Genomic DNA, 19,675 nt, shown 5'->3' on the forward strand with positions numbered 1-19,675 from the left:
TAGGGAACCAAGGGTCTAGTGAGAAGGAGGAATCAAAGGAAATTAGTTTTAGTAAAAAAAATAGTGCTGGAGAAATTAATGGGACTGAAAGCTAATGAATCCCCAAGGCCTGATAATCTGCATCCCAGAGTATTAAAGAGGTAGCCCTAGAAATAGTGGATGCATTGGTTGTCATCTTCCAAAATTCTATAGATTATGGAACAGTTCCTGCAGGTTGGAGGGTGGCAAATGTAACCCTACTATTTAAAAAAGGAGGGAGAGAGAAAATGGGGAACTACAGACCGGTTAGCCTAACATCAGTAGTAGGGAAAATGCTAGCGCTTATTATAAAGGATGTGATAACAGGACACTTAGAAAATATTAACAGGATTAGACAAAGTCAACATGGATTTATGAAAGGGAAATTGTGTTTGACAAACCTACTGGAGTTTTTTGAGGATATAACTGGTAGAATAGATAAGGGAGAACCAGTGGATGTGGTGTATTTAGATTTTCAGAAGGCCTTTATAAAGTTTTTTTTTATTCGTTTATGGGATCAGGGCATCGCTGGCAATGCCAGCATTTATTGCCTATCCCTAGTTGCCCTTGAGAAGGTGGTGGTGAGCCGTCGCCTTGAACCGCTGCAGTCCGTGTGGTGATGGTACTCCCACAATGCTGTAAGGTAGGGAATTCCAGGATTTTGACCCAACGACGATGAAGGATCGGTGATATACATCTAAGTCAGGATGGTGTGTGACTTGGAGGGGAACTTGGAGGTGGTGGTGTTCCCATGCGCCTGCTGCCCTTGTCCTTCTAGGTAGAAGAGGTCGCGGGTTTGGGAGGTGCTGCTGAAGAAGCCTTGGCGAGTTGCTGCAGTGCATCTTGTAGATGGTACACACTGCAGCCACGGTCCGCTGGTGGTGGAGGGAGTGAATGTTTAAAGTGGTGGATGGGGTGCCTATCAAGTGGGCTGCTTTGTCCTGGATGGTGTTGAGCTTCTTGAGTGTTGCTGAAGCTGCACTCATCCAGGCATGTGGAGGCTATTCCATCACACTCCTTACTTGTGCCTTGTAGATGGTGGAAAGGTTTTGGGGAGTCAGGAGGTGAGACACTCGCCGCAGAATATCTAGCCTCTGACCTGCTCTTGTTGCCACAGTATTTATGTGGCTGGTCCAGTTAAGCTTCTGGTTAATGATGACCCCCCAGGATGTTGATAGTGGGGGATTCGGCGATGGTAATGACATTGAATGTCAAGGGGAGGTGGTTAGACTCTAGCTTGTTGGAGACAGTCATTGCCTGGCACTTGTGTGGCGCGAATGTTACCTGCCACTTATCAGCCCAAGCCTGAACGTCGTCCAGGTTTTGTTGCATGCGGGCATGGACTGCTTCATTATCTGTGGTGTTGTGAATGGCACTGAACACTGTGCAGTCATCAGCGAACATTCCCATTTCTGACCTTATGTTGGAGGGAAGGTCATTGTTGAAGCAGCTGAAGATGGTTGGGCCTAGGACACTGCCCTGAGGAGCTCCTACAATGATGTCCTGGGGCTGTGATGATTGGCCTTCAACCGCCACACCCATCTTCCTTTGTGCTAGGTATGCCAGTGGAGCTTTTTCCCCCTAATTCCCATTGACTTCAGTTAAAGTCCCACATAAGAGGTTAGTGTGCAAAATTAAAGCACATGGGATTGGGGGTAATATACTGGCATGGATTGAAAATTGGTTAACAGACAGGAAACAGAGAGTAGGAATAAATGTGTCTTTTTCGGGGTGGCAGGCGGTGACTAGTGGGGTACCGCAGGGATCAGTGCTTGGGCCCCAGCTATTCACAATATATATCAATGATTTGGATAAGGGAACCAAATGTAATATTTCCAAGTTTGCTGACGACACGAAACTAGGTGGGATTGTGAGTTGTGAGGAGGATGCAAAGAGGCTTCAAGGCGATTTAGACAAGTTGAGTGAGCGGGCAAATACATGGCAGATGCAGTATAATGTGGATAAATGTGAAGTTATCCACTTCGGTAGAAAAACAGAACGGCAGAGTATTATTTAAATGGTGATAGATTGGGAAATGTTGATGTACAGAGGGACCTGGGTGTCCTTGTACACCAGTCACTGAAAGCAAACATGCAGGTGCAGCAAGCAGTTAGGAAGGCAAATGGTATGTTGGCCTTCATTGCAAGAGGATTTGAGTACAGGAGCAAGGATGTCTTACTACAGTTATACAGGGCCTTGGTGAGACCACACCTGGAGTATTGTGTGCAGTTTTGGTCTCCTTACCTAAGAAAGGGTATACTTGCCATAGAGGGAGTGCAGCGAAGGTTCATCAGACTGATTCCTGGGATGGCAGGACTGTCGTATGAGGAGAGATTGGGTCAACTAGGCCTGTATTCACTAGAGTTTAGAAGAATGAGAGGGGATCTCATTGAAATGTATAACATTCTGACATGGCTAGACAGACTGAATGCAGGGAGAATGTTTCCCCTGGCTGGGGGTCTAGAACGAGGGGTCACAGTCTCAGGATATGGGGTAGGGCATTTAGGACTGAGATGAGAAGAAATTTCTTCACTCGGAGGGTGGTGAACCTGTGGAATTCTCTACCACAGAAGGCTGTGGAGGCCAAGTCACTGAATATATTTAAGAAGGAGATAGATAGATTTCTAGAAACAAAAGGCATCAAGGGGTATGGGGAGAGAGCGGTAATATGGTTTTGAGATAGAGGATCAGCCATGATCATATTGAATGGCGGAGCAGGCTCGAAGGGCCGAATGGCCTACACCTGCTCCTATTTTTCTATGTTTCTATGTTGCAATTACTGTGCCTAAATAACAGTGACAGTATTTCATTGTATGTAAAGCTCTTTGGGACATCTCTAAGGGATGTGATATGACACTATATAAAGGCAAGTTCTTTCTCTTCCAAATGTGCCACAGATTCAACCTCTTGGCCTCAGACTCATTACTACAGATGTGTAAGGTAGTTTTCTTGACTGCTGCCGTTGCAGAAAAATACTAATCTGTGAGAACCTGGGCAGATCATTCTAATTACCGATAGCAATATTTATCTTATTTTACATAGAAACATAGGCCGGGATTTTCCATCCCTTGGCTGTTCCAGGACGGGCATTGTCGGTGGCGTATTGCGGCCCCTCTGTTTGCTCCATCCCGCTGTCTAAAATGAATTTATGTTGATAGGGCTTGTTGAGCCCACCCAGTGCATTTCCCGGGCCAATTAGAGGAAGCCAATTAGAGGTGACGTCATTCATGACGCGTCATCAGCCGATTTCTTTAAAGGGACCATGGCCAACTTTCTTTTGACATTTCTGCTGTCAATGTTCTACAACAATGAAGTGCTGCAAACACTGACAATGACTGCACAGCGGCAGAGGGCTTCACCCAGGTTCTCCCATGACTCCCTCCATATGTTTATGGAGGGAGTCAGAGAACGCAGGGAGGTCCTCTTCCCTTCTGATGGGCAGAAGAGATCTCCTAGTAGATCAAAACAGCCTGGTTGCACATTGCAAGGATATGGGCACAAGCAGGGATGTAGTCAGGAGGGCCTAGCTGCAGTGGTGCAAACGTTTCAATGATCTCAGTAGATCACAAAATGTTACTGCAAAGCCACACTCAACCTCATCCTGCTGTGCCTCTCATCACATCCCATCACTCTGCCTTCCCTACCCTACTCCTGCACATCCTTACTCACACCAACTTACCTCGCACCTCCACCCATCCCTCTATCTACATTATCACATCCCCATCTCACTAGCCACCCCTCACACTCACCCTCATCCTAGTCCAATCATACCAACTAACAACACACAAGGGTAGCAACTTGGATGTTTTATCCAATGTTCATGTAAAGTTTCTCTACATAGATACATAGATACATAGAAGATAGGAGCAGGAGTAGGCCATTCGGCCCTTCGTGCCTGCTCCGCCATTCAATGAGATCATGGCTGATCCTTTAATTCAGTATCCCGTCCCCGCCTTCTCTCCGTAACCCTTAACCCCTTTTGCCCGTAGAAATATATCTAATTCCCTCTTAAATATATTTAATGAGCTGGCGTACACTGCCCTCTGTGGCAATGAGTTCCACAGGTTCACCACTCTCTGAGTGAAGAAATTCCCCCTCATCTCTGTCCTAAATGGTTTAGCCCTTATCCTTAAATTATGTCCTCTAGTTCTGTTCTCACCCGCCAAGGGAAACATTCCTTCTGCATCCAGTCTGTCTAGACCTGTCAGAATTTTATACACTTCTATGAGGTCCCCTCTCAATCTTCTAAACTCCAGTGTGTACATCCCTAAACTACATAGTCTCTCCTCATAGGTCATTCCCGCCATTCCTGGTATCAGCCTGGTGAATCGCCGCTGCACCCCCTCCATGGCAAGAACATCCTTCCTCAGATGAGGCGACCAAAACTGTACACAGTACTCGAGGTGTGGTCTCACCAGTGCCCTGTACAGCTGCAGCAAGGTATCCCTGTTCCTGTATTCTAACCCTTTTGCTATGAAGGCCAGCATACCGTTTGCCTTCTTGACCGCCTGTTGCACCTGCATGCTCGCCTTCAGTGACTGGTGTACAAGAACACCCAGGTCTCTCTGTACTGCCCCCTCTCCCAATCTATTGCCATTTAAATAATAATTTGCCCTCCCGTTCCTGCACCCAAGGTGGATAACTTCGCACTTGTCCACATTATAGTGCATCTGCCATTTATCCGCCCAATCGCCCAGTCTGTCCAAATCGCTCTGGAGCTTCCTGGTCTCTTCCTCTGAGCCCACCCCCCCTCCTAGTTTAGTGTCGTCTGCAAATTTGGAAATGCTGCATCCGACTCCCTGATCCAGGTCATTAATGTAAATTGTGAACAGCTGGGGGCCCAGGACAGATCCCTGTGGTACCCCACTTGTTACTGCCTGCCATTCAGAAAATGAGCCGTTTATTCCAACTCTCTGTTTTCTATCTGACAGCCAGTTCCCTATCCACGCCAATACTTTCCCCTTTATCCCATGAGCCTCAATTTTCCATGCTAATCTTTTATGTGGGACCTTATCGAAGGCCTTTTGGAAGTCCAGGTACACCACATCTACTGGCTCTCCCCCATCTATTCTACCAGTTACTCCCTCAAAAAATTCCAATAGATTAGTCAAGCACGATTTACCCTTTGTAAATCCATGTTGACTCTGTCCTATCCTGTCCCCATTTGCTAAGTGCTCCGCTATTTCATCCTTAATGATGGACTCCAGCATTTTGCCCACAACTGATGTAAGGCTTACAGGTCTGTAATTACCTGCTTTTTCCCTACCCCCCTTTTTGAATAGTGGGGTAACGTTAGCTACCCTCCAATCCATGGGCACTGTTCCCGAGTCTAATGAATTCTGAAAAATCATCCTTAGTGCATCCGCTATCTCTAGGGCCACCTCCTTCAGTACCCTAGGATGCATGTTATCAGGCCCTGGGGATTTGTCCACCTTCAATCCCTTTAGCTTCCTTAACACCATATCCTTAGAGATATTGATTTGCGTCAGTTCCTCCTTTGCCAATGTCCCTATTTTTCCCGATATCCCAGGGAGGTTTTTTGTGTCTTCCTTCGTAAAGACTGACCCAAAGTATGCATTTAGTTGATCTGCCATTTCCTTATTTCCCATTATATATTCCCCCGTATCTGACTGCAATGGACCAACTTTGGTTTTCACCAGTCTTTTCCTTTTGATATACTTATAAAAGCTTTTGGAGTTAGTTTTTATATTTTCCGCCAGCTTGTTTTCGTAAGCTATTTTGCCCCTCTTGATTATGCCCTTTGCCCTCCTTTGCTCTATCTTAAACTGTTCCCAATCTTCCGCTCTGGCGCTTTTTTTGGCTATTTTATACGCCCTATCTTTGGATTTTATGCTGTCTCTAATTTCCCCTGTTATCCACGGTTGAGTCACCTTTTTAGATTTCCTTTTATGCCAGATTGGTATAAACAATTTTTGCAATTTTGTCATTCTATCTTTAAATGTTTGCCATTGTTTATCTACCTCCAGTCCTCCCAGGAACGTTGTCCAATCAGACCTACTCAGTTCCCGTCTCATGGCATCATAATTCCCCTTGTTTAAATTCAGGACCTTAGTCTCTGAGTCAATTTCTTCGCTCTCCATTTCGAGTGAGAAATCGATCATGTTATGATCGCTCTGACCCAAGGGTCCCCGTACAACAAGATTACTGATTAGTCCCTTCTCATTGCACAGTACCCAGTCCAATATAGCCTGTTCCCGAGTTGGTTCCTCGACATATTGATCCAGATAACCATCCCTTAAACACTCAAGGAATTCCTCCTCCTCATTATTTTTACTGATTAGGCTAGTCCAATCTATATGTAAGTTAAAGTCACCTATGATGACAGCTGTGCTCTTATTGCACGCTTCTCTAATTTCCCTCGTGATGCCCTCCCTAACCTCTATTTTACTATTTGGAGGCCTATATACCACTCCCACTAATGTTCTTCGCCCCTCGCTATTTCTTAGCTCCACCCATATAGATTCTGTATTAACTGAGTTAATATCCTTCCTTTCAATTGCATCTATCCCCTTTTTTACTAGCAATGCTACCCCTCCTCCCTTTCTTTTTTGTCGATCCTTCCTAAATACTGAATACCCCTGTATGTTAAGCTCCCAGCTCTGCTCACCCTGCAACCATGTTTCCGTAATCCCAATTAGATCATAATTATTAACCTCTATTTCCACAGCTAATTCATCTACCTTGTTCCTGATGCTTCTCGCATTAAGGTATAAAACCCTCAGGCTTTTTTTATGCTCACATTTTTTATGAATTAGTTTGGCCCTTTGTTTTTTGTTCCTCACCCTTTTACCATTTATTTCTGCCTGCCTTTCACTTTCCTCTATTTCACTACATAGGTTTCTAGCCCCCTGTCATACTAGTTTAAATGCTCCCGAACTGCTTTATCAAAAATTACCCCGAGAACATCAGTTCTAATGTGCTGTCAAACATTGAAATCTTTATTTTCAACATTTTCTGGTCTTGGACAGATTTGTGTGCACCTTTGGAAGTGGCTTAGTGAGTTGCAGTGAATGGTGAGACATAACAGTAACCCCCCCCCCCCCCCCCGCAATGGTGTTGAGTGTGAAAGGAATGGCTTGGTCATTGTAGAGATGCTTTATGGTGTTGGTGTGGGGTGGTGCCAACCTGGCGCATCATGTGACAGCCAGAGTGTACAGTGTTAAGTGAAGTAAATCTGGCTTTGGTGAGGCCATCCCTGGGCTCCCGGGCAGCAATGTGCTCGGGTGCTGTTGCCCTGTGTCCTGTGCAGCATCAGGTGATTGCGGAGAAGTTTGATGTTGTTGTTGGTGCTGCTGGTGTGCCTGGTGCTGCTGATGTTGGGGCTCATTGTGGTCTGATTCTGAGGATCAAGGTGAGACAGTAGAAATGGGCACCCATGCTGATGGAATAGATGGCAGGTGAAGTAGAGATGACAGAAGCGATCTGTCAATGGTGAGAGAGGTAATGAGGTCAGACTGGATGGAGACTTGTGGAAAGACTCGCAGCATGCTGAATCTGTTGTGGAAATGCAGTGAGGAACAGCTTGAGGCTGAGGAATGTGATCTCTGTCAGGTGGGAGCTTTTACTGTACATTTGAAGCTATCAAGTAATCAGCTGGAGCAATGGCCACTGAACTCCCACCTCAGGTTGACAGACGTGGTCACTGAACAGCGTGGTTCCCATGGCCATGAAGTTAAATTTATAAAATAAGGTTAAAAAAAGCTGTTAGGGGTCTGGTAAATACACCCGCCGCTGCCTGTCGGGTCTGCTCAGTGCTGGCAGACCCGACATTGGGATAGGCACGTTGCGGTGGGTTGACAGCGGGGTCCCGACCCGCTGTCAAAAAAAACAACTTTCCCACCTGATCTGCCACCAGTCCCGCCTGCTGACACCCTGGAAAATTCCAGCTGCAGGCTCAAAAATAGACTATTCAGCCCCTCAAGCCTGTTTTTTTTCGTTTATGGAATCAGGGCATCGCTGGCAAGGCCAGCATTTATTGCCCATCCCTAAATGCCCTTGAGAAGGTGGTGGTGAGTCGCCACCTTGAACCACTGCAGTCCATGTGGTGAAGGAACTCCCACAGTGCTGTTAGGTAGAGAGTTCCAGGATTTTGACCCAGCGACGATGAAGGAGCGGCGATATACTTCTAAGTCAGGATGGTGTGTGACTTGGAGGGGAACTTGGAGGTGGTGGTGTTCCCATGCGCCTGCTGTCCTTGTCCTTCTAGGTGGAAGTGGCCGCGGGTTTGGGAGGTGCTGCCGAAGAAGCTTTGGCGAGTTGCTGCAGTGCATCTTGTGGATGGTACACACTGCAGCCACGGTACGCCAGTGGTGGCGGGAGTGAATGTTTAAAGTGGTGGATGGGGTGCCAATCAAGAGGGCTGCTTTGTGCTGGATGGTGTCGAACTTCTTGAGTGTTGTTGGAGCTGCACTCATCCAGGCAAGTGGAGAGTATTCCATCACACTCCTTGTGCCTTGTAGAAGGTGGAAAGGCTTAGGGGAGTCAAGAGGTAAGACACTCACCGCAGAATATCTAGCCTCTGACCTGCTCTTGTTGCCACAGTATTTATGCGGCTGGTCCAGTTAAGTTTCTGGTCAATGATGTCCCCATGATGTTGATGGTGCGGGATTCAGCGATGGTAATGCCGTTGAATGTCAAGGGGAGGTGGTTAGACTCTAGTTTGTTGGAGACAGTCATTGCCTGACATTTCTGTAGTGCATATGTTATCTGCCACTTATCAGCCCAAGCCTGAATGTCATCCAGGTCTTGCTGCATGCGGGCATGGACTCCTTCATTACCTGAGGCGTTGTGAATGGCACTGAACACTGTGCAGTCATCAGCGAACATCCCCATTTCTGACCTTATGTTGGAGGGAAGGTGATTGATGAAGCAGCTGAAGATGGTTGAACCTAGGACACTGCCCTGAGGAACTCCTGCAGCAATGTCCTGGGGCTGAGATGATTGACGTTCAACCACCACAACCATCTTTCTTTGTGCTAGGTATGACTCCAGCCAGTGGAGCATTTTTCCCGATTCCCATTGACTTCAATTTTACTAGGGCTCCTTGATGCCACACTGTCAAATGCTGCCTTGATGTCAAGGGCAGTCACTCTCACCTCACCTCTAGAATTCAGCTCCTTTGTCCATGTTTGGACCAAGGCTGTAATGAGGTCGGGAGCCGTGTGGTCTTGGCGGAACCCAAACTGGGCATCAGTGAGCAGGTTATTGGTGAGTAAGTGCCGCTTGATAGCGCTGTTGATGACACCTTCCATCACTTTGCTGATGATTGAGAGTAGACTGATGGGGCGGTAATTGGCCACATTGGATTTGTCCTGCCATTTGTGGACAGGACATACCTGGGCAGTTTTCCACATTGTCAGATAGATGCCAGTGTTGTAGCTGTACTGGAACACCTTGGCTAGAGGCGCGGCTAGTTCTGGAGTGCAAGTCTTCAGCACGATTCCAGATTTAATAAAGACAGGGCTCTAGCTTTCTGGTTTGGCTTTCAGCTCTGCAAAAGGTCAGGCAGAATGCTGTATATATTTTTAAAGGTCAAATGTGATACTGTGTTAATTTTAGGGGCTTTTTATTTGTGAAAGCATTATTTTCAATTCATTCACTGCTAAAGTGTGGAGCGAAGCAGCACATAGTGCTAATTTTTGAATAGGGCACTATAGTAAAATCCTTTTTTATTAATATAAGACACCACTTTAAAATTGGACTATCAAGTTTGAGCTGTTTTTTTCACCACTTAAGCCTAGTCCTATTCTCGTCCCTTAACCATTTCTTTTGATACTCCTGTTTTTCTAAGTGACTATTTTATTCCCTTTTAAAGGAAGGATTTATGGATACTACAGCTGTGATACTAGAGTATTAGAAAGTTTTCATATCTGTGCAACATCAAAAATAATAAGTTTGTTTATTAAAATTATATATTTTTAAGTTTTCCAAAGGGCTGTGATTTCATCCACCGAACAGTTAAGCCATACAAAACAATATGGCCCTAGTCCAGTCCCTAGTCTGCATTAAGGTGGCTGTGGAGGTGGTATAGGCTCTACAATTGACCTCAGTGCTTTATTAGACAGGGGACAATCCACCAACATTACCTCTCCTGATCACTATCCAACAAGTCCTGCTGTGTTTGTTGTGTATAGGGAATACAATCTTGAAATTTACTGACAACATAAAAATAGGAGGATTTTAATAGGCTTAAACAAGTTAACAGAATAGGCAGACATGTGGCAGATGCAGTTCAATGTAGGTAAGTGTGAGATAATGGCCCAGAAATTCGGGTCGGAGGCTTCCCGTGGGTGCAAGCATCCGACCTGCACTTACCTAGTGCGCCAGCCGTTGTGCTGTTGGCCTGCGTGGTTTTCCGATCCTGGGCCTGTTCCAACTGCCGGCGCGCAGTGCATGCGTATCCCAGGGGCGCAGTTAGTTCAAAGCGTCCCCTGGGATCACGTGAGCCATGGAGAGCAGGGAATCTGTATTCATAGATTTGACAAGAAGACCTGTCAAATCTATGAATACAATTCAGCCCCAAAACATAACTAAAACTTCAAATAATTTTTTTTTTAAATCACATTTTTAAAATAACTATAAATTACATAAAATAACTATTTTAAACAATAATTTAAATTTTTGAAAAAATTAATTACAGTTTCTAACGGGGCTAAAAATAAACTTACCTTTCTTTAAAGTATTTAAAAATAATAAACCTGTGTAAAACATTTTTAATTTTACTTAATTCACCACTTACCTTGTTAAAAGCAGGCCTTGCGACTGCTTTTTTATAAGCTTGGCTGTTGGAGACTTACCCTCCCGGAAAAACCTGGGAAAAAAATGGAAGCTCCAGGCGTACGCCCTGCCTCTCCGGCGCACGCGTTCGACTGTGAATCCCTTCCTTTAAGGGAACGGAAGTTCCGGTTTCCCGTGCATGCGCAGTGCATGCACGAAACCAACACTTTCGTTGGGCCTATGCGTGAATACCCAGCGCGTACTCACCCGCGGGGACCCGAATTTCTGGGCCAATATTGTACTAAGGGAAAAAAGTAAGCCATTGAGAGTATACACATAAAAGAAAAAACAGTAAACAGTGTGGATAAGCAAAAGGATCTAAGAGTTCAAATACATAATTCCCTGAAAGTTCAAGTACAGGTAAAGGTATATTAAAAGGTAGGCTAACAGAATTTGAGGGTTTTTTTAAATAAAGGAGGTACAAGAGTGCAAGAGTAAAGAAGTAATGATGAATTTATAGAAAACGTTGGTTAAACCACAATTATAGTCCCTGAAATGAGCTGACGACCACATATCCGCAACATAACAAAGACCACCTACTTCCACCTCCGTAACGTTGTCCGTCTCCGCCCTTGCCTCAGCTCATCCGCTGTTAAAACCCTCATCCATGCCTTGGTTACCTCTAGACTTGACTATTCCAACGCATTCCTGGCTGGCCTCCCACATTCCACCCTACATAAACTTGAGGTCATCCAAAACTCGGCTTCCTGTGTCCTAACCCGCACCAAGTCCCGTTTGCCCATCACCCCTGTGCTCATTGACCTACATTGGCTCTCGGTTAAGCAGCACCTCAATTTCAAAATTCTCATCCTTGTTTTCAAATCCCTCCATGGCCTCGCCCCTTCCTAGCTCTGTAATCTCCTTCAACCGCCGCCCCCCCCCCCCCGCCCCCGAGATATCTGTGCTCCTCTAATTCTGCCCTCTTGAGCATCCCTGATTGTAATCACTCAAACTTTGGTGGTCATGCCTTCTGTTGCCTCGGCCCTAAGCTCTGGAATTCCCTCCCTAAACCTCTCCGCCTCTCTACCTCTCTTTCCTCCTTTAAGACACTCCTTAAAACCAACCTCTTTGACCAAGCTTTTGGTCACCAGCCCTAATTTATCCTTATGTGGATCGGTATCAAATTTGTTGTCTTAAAATACTCCTGTGCAGCACCTTGGGACGTTTTACTACGTTAAAGGCGCTATATAAATACAAGTTGTTGTTCAGTTTTAGGTGCCCCAATATAGAAAGGACATTAGAACCATAACTATAGCATAGATTCATCAAGATGATGTCGAGGGATGATAAACTATTAGTTATGAGGAGAGACTGGAGATATTAGGAATATTTCTATTGGAGCAGAGAAGGCTAAGAGGAGATTTATTAGAGGTGTTTGAAGTTAAGAAGAGTTTTGATACAGTGAATAGTGAAAGATTATTTCCTCTGGTTGGGAAGTCAATGAGGGATCATCAATTTAAAATGATCTCCACTTGCCTGGATAAGTGCAGCCCCAACAACACTCAAGAAGCTCAACACCATCCAGGACAAAGCAGCCTGCTTTATGGCACCCCTTCCACCACCTTAAACATTCACTCCTTCCACCACCTGCGTACCGTGGCTGCAGTGTGTACCATCTACAAGATGCACTGCAGCAACTCACCAAGGTTTCTTCGCCAGCACCTCCCAAACCCGTGACCTCTACCACCTCGAAGGGCAAGGGCAGCAGGCACTATGGGAACACCACCACCTCCAAGTTGCCCTCTAAGTCACACACCATCCTGACTTGGATATATATCGCCGTTCCTTCATTGTCGCTGGGTCAAAATCCTGGAACTCCCTCCCTAACAGCACTGTGGGAGTACCTTCACCACATGGACTACAGCGGTTCAAGAAGGCAGCTCACTACCATCTTCTCTCAAGGGCAATTAGGGATTGACAATAAATGTTGGCCTTGCCAGCGACACCCACATCCCATGAATAAAAAAAATGATCACCGAGAGAGGCTAGGAAAAATTTCTCCACACGGAATGCTTTTCTGCAAGCAGAGGCAGAAACCACTGCATCTTTATGAGAAAACTAGATAAATATTTGAAGCAAAAGAAGATACAAGCCAATGGGGAGATAGCAGGGCAGTGGGATTCATTTTGGATGCTCTCACTTAGAGTTGGTAGAAACACAATGGGCCAAATGGGGTCTCTCTCTCTGCTATAAACTTCTATGGTTTCATGCTATGGTACCAATTTTTATCTCTAGTCCTTGAGATAATATTGTAATGCTTAAAAGATAAAAACCTGTTTGCTCATTTCTTAATCTCAGACCTTTACAACAATGTGGGTTTAATCTTTGCTTTGGCTTGGGAAAGAAGTGCCAAATAGGTTACATTACACGTTTCAAAATATTTGATTTTTAAAGAGTACAATAACCACTGTGATAGTACAGGCCACAGAAATTGTCAAACACAATTCTTTTTTCTCATTTTGTATATTTCGCCAAATGATCCAGAAAAATTGGACAGTTTCAAGTTCTCTTCTTAGGCGGTCGCTCGGAACCGAGGATGACTTGCTTCCACATTAAAAATGAGTTCGCAGGTGACTGATGAGTCCAATGCGGGGCCTACAGTCTCTGTCACAGGTGGGGCAGATGGTGGTTGAAGGGGCGGTTGGGTGGGGTGCTTGGGTTGACATGCGCTCCTTGCGCTGCCTGTGGTCAACTCTCCAGTGACTGAAACACATAGAGGTTGAGGTAAAAGAAAGACAGAAACACAAATACGTTAGTTATTATGACTCAACAACAATAATGTGCATTTATTTAGCATCTTGAACATAGTAAATTGTCCCCAGGTGTTTCACAGGATTGTTATCAAACAAAATTTGACACCAAGCTATATAAGGAGATATTAGGACAGACCAAAAGCTTGGTCAAAGACATAGGTTTTAAGGAGCATCTTAGAACATAAGAACATAAGAAATAGGAGCAGGAGTAGGCCAATCGGCCCCTCGAGCCTGCTCCGCCATTCAATAAGATCATGGCTGATTAAAAGAAGAGGTGAAGAGGCAGAGGGGTTTAGGGAGGGAATTCCAAACTTAGGACTTAGGTAGCTGAAGGCACTGCCACCAATGGTGGAGCAATGAAAATCAGGGATGCGCAAGAGGGTAGAATTGGAGGAGCGCAGATCGCGGAGGGCTGTAGGACTGGAGCAGATTTCAGAGATGGGGAGGAGCAAAGCCATGGAGGGATTTCAAAACAAGGATGAGAATTTTTAAATCGAGGCATTGTCGGATCGGGAGTCATTGTAGGTGAGCGAACATAGGTTTGATGGGTGAACGGGACTTGGTGCGAGTTGGTTATATGGGCAGCAGAGTTTTGGGTGACCTCAAGTTTACGGAGGATGGAAGGTGGAAGACTGGCCAGGAGAGCATTGGAATAGTCCTCAAGTCTTTTATGATTGTATTAAAATAATTAGGAATTTCTGAACAGTCAGTTGATACAAAGACCTTTTTGACCTTTGTGGGTGGGACAGTATCTACAGATGAAACATTGGCCCGTATTTTCCAATCTGAGGCTTCCTGCGTGCCTCCTATCGGGAAAAAATCTACGCCCTTACCCGAGGGCTCCCGAGGTCCGGACTCTTCCGCTCCTGGGCCTCTCCTGCTGCGCGCGAGCAGAGGCCCAGGTATCCCAGGGGCGCAGGCGCTTCGCAAGCGTCCCTGGGATCACGTGAGCCAGGTGAGCCAATGGGAAAAGGGAATCCTACTTCATAGGTAGACCTGTCAAAAGTATGAATGAGGATCACTGAAAAAGACATCAAAACATTAAATAATTTTTTTTTTAAATCACGTTTTTAAAATGAGTTAAAATTACATTAAATTATATATTTTAAACAAAAATTTAATTTTTTGAAATAAATAATTAAAGTTTTTCTACAGGGCTAAAAATAAACTTACTTTTTTTTTAAAAGTATTTAAAAATTATAAATGAGTGAAAAAAAGTATTTTTTTTAACTTTTTTAAACTCTTATGCTGGTAAAAGCAGGCCTTATGCTTGCTTTTACCAGGCGAAAGATTTTTTTTAAGGGTTTTTAGCGGGCGGAGGTTCTGCAGAAAGTGGAACACTCCACCCGCAGAGGCCCTTCTCCAGGGCAGGCGTCCGATCTGTCAAGAGGATTCTTGACAGATCGGAAGTGCCGGTTTTCAGCGCATGCGCTTCACATGCCTGAAACCGGCACTTGCGAGGTCCCTACGGGTGTGTACACAGCTCGTACGCACCCGTAGGGATCGGAAAGTACGGGCCATTACTTTTGACTGTTCCTTACTAGAGAGAGAAGCCGACAGTTTAGGCTGACTAAACAAAACAAAAACACAACAATGAATTAAATGCTGAGGGTGAAGGAATTGTTTTTAAGTGGAGTTGTTTGCTGCAATAAATTAAGCAAAACATTGTGAGAGGTTTGCCTAAATGTGAGCCTATGCCCCAGTTTCTTTCTTGATGAGAGATCAAAGCTTACTACCCCTTTTCAACATGCTTAGGGAGTTGCTGTCAACAGTGGCCTTTTACTGCCTGTCTTTCCTGAGTGTGAGGAAGTAGATATACTCCTGAAGTGAATGGCTATTAATCTAAAATAGCACCATATCGCTTACTTTACTCTACCCCCACAGCCAGCTTTCTGTGAGAATATATGCAACCCACAGTGGTCGCCGAACACCTACAATACACAGGAAGAGACCAATTTTATTTGCAGAGACGGCCAAAGCAACTATCATATGTTTAGACAGCCAACACCATTCAAATCTACACTCAGTCGTATAATAAGTATTTACGGTAAGTATTTACGGCTGAAGAGGGCCCCACACAAACCCTCCCTCCCAAGTATTTTCCTGGCCAACCTCAGGTTACTGGAGAACAAAATGGATGAGATCAAACTGGATCTCTCCACACAGAAAAGGACAAAGGAATGCTGCGCCATGATCTTCACAGAGACCTGGCTGAACACCGACATCCCTGACACCACCATCCAACTAGAAGGACGCACGGTCTTCCGCGCCGACAGAACTGCAGACTCCGGTAAGAGCAAGGGAGGCGGTTTGTGCATTTACACTAACAATGCCTGGTGCACTAACACTGACATAATTGATAGATCCTGCTCGGCTGATTTGGAATTCCTCATGGTAAGGTGCAGACCCTTCTACCTGCCTCGGGAATTCACGGCTGTTATCATCACTGCGGTCTACATCCCACCACACGCTAATGCCAAACTAGCACTGAAGGACCTCTACAGGGCCATCAGCGAACAACAAACTGCGCACCCAGACGGAGCTTTTATCGTCGCGGGGGACTTCAATCACATAAACCTAAAAACTGTACTACTGAAATTCCACCAGAATGTCTCTTGCCCCACAAGAAGGGAGAACACACTGGATCAAGTCTACACGAGCATTGTAGATGCTTATAAGGCCATTCCCTGCCCGCACCTTGGGAAGTCTGACCACCTCTCCCTGTTTCTAGCCCCGGCATACAAACCGCTCATCAAAAGAGGGAGAACATCAGTGAGAGCAGTGAAAGTATGGCCAAAGGGGGCAGTATCGGAGCTTCAGGATTGCTTCGAACGCACTGATTGGGGCATGTTTGCCCATAATGACATCGAGAAATATGCATCCACAGTGCTATTCTACATCAACAGCTGCGTCGAGGTCGTCACGACCCATAAAAATATCAGGACATACCCCAACCAGAAACCCTGGATGAACGGAGAGATCCGCTCACTGCTGAAAGCACGCGACGCAGCATTTAAATCTGGCGACGCGGCGGCTTACAGTGAAGCTGGGACCAACCTAAAAAAGGGTATCAGGACTGCCAAAAGGAAACAGACACTGCGGATAGAGGATCACTTCCGCAACAACTCGGACCCCCGGCGCCTGTGGCAAGGCATCCAGTCCATCACTGACTACAAGGGCAAAAACACCAGCCCCCCTGGTTAGCGATGCCTCCCTTCCGGAGGAGCTTAACAACTTCTACGCTCGCTTCGACAGGGACAACAGGGAGTCGGCTACCAAAGCCTTGCCACCCCCGGAAGACCAGGTGCTCACTCTGTTGACCTCCGATGTAAGGGGTGTTCTACGCGGAGTGAACACACGAAAGGCTGCTGGACCGGATAGCATCCCTGGACGGGTACTCAAGGAATGTGCTGATCAGCTGGCTGATGTCTTCACCGCCATCTTCAATCTGTCATTGGCCCAGGCAGTAGTCCCTACGTGCTTCAAGACCGCTACCATTATTCCTGTGCCAAAACAAACGGCTGTGACGTGCCTGAACGACTATCGACCTGTCGCACTCACACCCATCATAATGAAGTGTTTCGAGAGACTGGTCTTAGCCCACATCAAAGCCAGTGTTCCTGCCTCTCTTGACCAACACCAGTTTGCCTATCGTGCAAACAGATCAACGGAGGATGCAATCACAACTGCTCTACACTCAGCACTGAATCACCTAGATGGTAAGGAGACCTACATCAGAATGCTGTTCATAGACTACAGCTCAGCATTCAACACTATCGTCCCCAACAAGCTGGCAACCAAACTCCAAACTCTTGGCCTGAACACTCCCCTCTGCAACTGGACCCTGGACTTCCTAACAAACAGACCCCAGTCTGTCAAATTAGGTAACCACACCTCCACCCCCCCCCCCGACCCTGAACATGGGGGACCCACAAGGATGTGTGCTGAGCCCCCTCCTCTACTCCCTCTTCACCCACGACTGTGTGGCTGTTAATGGTTCCAACACCATCATCAAGTTTGCGGATGACACCACGGTAGTAGGCCAGATCACCAACAACGATGAGTCAGCCTACAGGGAGGAGGTCCAGCATCTCGTGAAGTGCTGCGCCGATAACAACCTGGCCCTTAACATCAAGAAAACCAAAGAAATCATTGTGGACTTCAGGAAGTCAAAAGGCGGAAGTCACACCCCCATCCACATCAATGGGGCTGTGGTGGAAAGGGTGGACAGCTTTAAGTTCCTCGGAGTCCACATCACGGAAGACCTCTCCTGGTCCCTCAATACCTCCTCTCTGGTGAAGGCCCAGCAGCGCCTATATTTCCTAAGGAGGCTGAAGGGATGTAACCTGTCACCCCTGATCCTCCCTAACTTTTACCGCTGCACTATAGAGAGCATCCTGACAAACTGCATCACAGTATGGTATGGCAGCTGTAGCTACTATGACCAGAAAGCCCTGCAGCGGGTAGTCAAAACTGCCCAACGCATTACTGGCACCCGGCTATCGACCATAGAGCACATATACCAGAAACGCTGTTTACGGAGGTCACGGTCCATCATCAAAGACCCTACCCACCCCAGCCAGAGTCTGTTCGCCCTCCTGCCATCTGGGAGACGCTACAGATGCATTTGCACCCGTACGACCAGATTTAGGAACAGCTTCTTTCCCAGAGCTGTCATCCTACTGAACTCCACAAAGAAACTCTAAAGCCTGCACATCTGCCAATGCACTTTATTATGGTTATGTTAATATACTACAAGTTAATATACTACAAGCTAAATGTATGTTGAATGTTTAAATGTCTTAATCCAAATGTACTCTCGGGAGCCGCAAGCCTACATTTCGTTGTACTGCACTTGTGCACTAACAATGACAATAAAAGTTGATTTGATTTGATTAAACAGTAAATTATTAGCATTAGGTGAGAAATTTTCTTGGTTAAAAACTTCCATTTATTTACTGTTAACACTCCAGAGAACTTAAAAACTACAAGTATTATGAATTTAAAATAATTAGGTTTCTGTATGGTCTTTTGAACTGGTTTTGAATGTGGAGGCAATGTTTACAGATGTAGTTGGAGGAAATGCATTAGGGAGTGGGACTCCAGTTCCAGGTGGCGGGGGTGCAGTCAGTTTACATAGGAACATAGAAACATGGCTGATGCTAATTAAACCAAAAGAATGTAGAAACAGGACTAGACCTTTCAAGCCTACTCAGCCATTCAATTTGATTATAGCTTATCTGTACCTCAACCCCATTTACCCATCTTTGTTTCAAATCCTTCGACACCCTTAACTAACAAAAATCTATCAATCGGAGTTTTGAAAGTTTCAATTGACCCAGTATACGCAGCCTCTTGATTCTCAGAGGAAGTGTTTAATTTGGAGGGTTTTTATTTGCTATATTTGGAAAGGTAAAATTTGTCTGACAGTTGTTAGAAAGGCATAATCCAGCTGCTGCCAAGGAGTTGGCCCAGCCTAGTGATTCAGTTAGTAATCCACTCATGACAAACGGATCTGGGAGTTTCCCATTGAGTCAGACTGGGAAGGCAGTTGGTAGGCCCCACAGGTATTTTGAGAGGGTTCTTTCCAGGCTGGATTTGGGAAAGGTAGGTTGACTGAATTTTTTTGGAAGAGGTGACTAAAACAGTGGACAGAGGAATGTGTATGAATGTTATTTATATGGACTTCCAGAAGGCATTTGATAAAGTCCCACATAAGAGACTGCTAACTAAGGTAGAAGCCCATGGAATTAAGGGCAAATTATTGACCTGGTTAGGAAATTGGCTGAGCAACAGGAAACCGAGAGTAGGGATAATGGGCAGATACTCAAATTGGCATGCTGTGACTCATGGTGTCCTGCAGGGATGTGTTGAGGCCTCAACTATTCACAATATTTATTAACAAATTAGATGATGGCATAGAAAGTCATATATCCAAATTTGCCAATGACACAAAGGTAGGTGGCACTGTAGGCAGTGTAGATGGAAACATAAAATTACAAAGGGATATTGACACATTAAATGAATGGGCAAAACTGTGGCAAATGATTTCAATGTAAGCAAATGTGAAGTCAGCCACTTTGGACCTAAAAAAGGATAGAACAGGG

Source organism: Somniosus microcephalus, chromosome 2 (genome assembly GCF_052327205.1).
Source record: "Somniosus microcephalus isolate GS21.2 chromosome 2, FLI_Smic_1.0, whole genome shotgun sequence".
In the NCBI taxonomy this organism is placed as follows: domain Eukaryota; kingdom Metazoa; phylum Chordata; class Chondrichthyes; order Squaliformes; family Somniosidae; genus Somniosus; species Somniosus microcephalus.